This window comes from Nicotiana attenuata, unplaced genomic scaffold, assembly GCF_001879085.1.
Source record: "Nicotiana attenuata strain UT unplaced genomic scaffold, NIATTr2, whole genome shotgun sequence".
NCBI lineage: Eukaryota > Viridiplantae > Streptophyta > Magnoliopsida > Solanales > Solanaceae > Nicotiana > Nicotiana attenuata.
In genome coordinates, this window is record NW_017671355.1 from 46,437 (window position 1) to 47,114 (window position 678).

The following is a 678-nucleotide window of genomic DNA, read 5'->3' on the forward strand; positions in this document are numbered from 1 at the left end:
TATATATATATATATATATATATTATATTTTGCCGTTATTTGATTTTATTTGTGCAAATCGCCCCAAATTCATACGCTATCCTCTCTCTGGGCTAAAATCAGAATGAATGCACCCTGTCCGGCAAAAAGTTATGGAAGTATGATACTTTTTAGAGTGGTCTTTCACTTTTGACCCCCGCTTGCCTCACGAGTTTCAAGGTCAAAAGTTAACAGTGTTGCCTCTGGGGCAAGCGAGGGTGTAAGACTTATTATACTTGAAGTTTGGCCTATGGGGCTAACGGAGACTAAAATTGTAAGACCATCCACTTAAAGAGCTATTTTTGTACTTTACCCGACCCGGATGGGCAGCTATATTTGTGGTGTTGAGGAAAAAGTTATAATACAGTCATACGCTAGAAGGAGGGCTTGAACCTCCGACCTTGTGGTTAACAGCCACACGCTCTAACCAACTGAGCTATTCCAGCTTTGTTGCTCGACCATATCCAGGTTTTATTTTTCTCAAATATTTAGTCTGCTCTCTTTGAAAGCATTCACGCCTATTTACTAAGGGTTTGAAGTTCATTTTGCCTCTATATTATGAAAGGTTCTTCATTATTGAATGGAAATATTAATTATTATAGATCTCGTCAGAAGTTGATATACTATTAGACAAATCCACCACAAGTTTTAGTCGATTTG

General features: G+C 37.9%; 1 non-coding gene across 1 annotated transcript; it reads right to left on the reverse strand.

The window, feature by feature from the left end:
• Positions 1–390: 390 nt before the first annotated feature.
• On the reverse strand, positions 391–464 carry TRNAN-GUU. Its single transcript has one exon. It is a non-coding gene; the product is annotated as a tRNA-Asn (tRNA).
• Between the last annotated feature and the right edge of the window lie 214 nt (positions 465–678).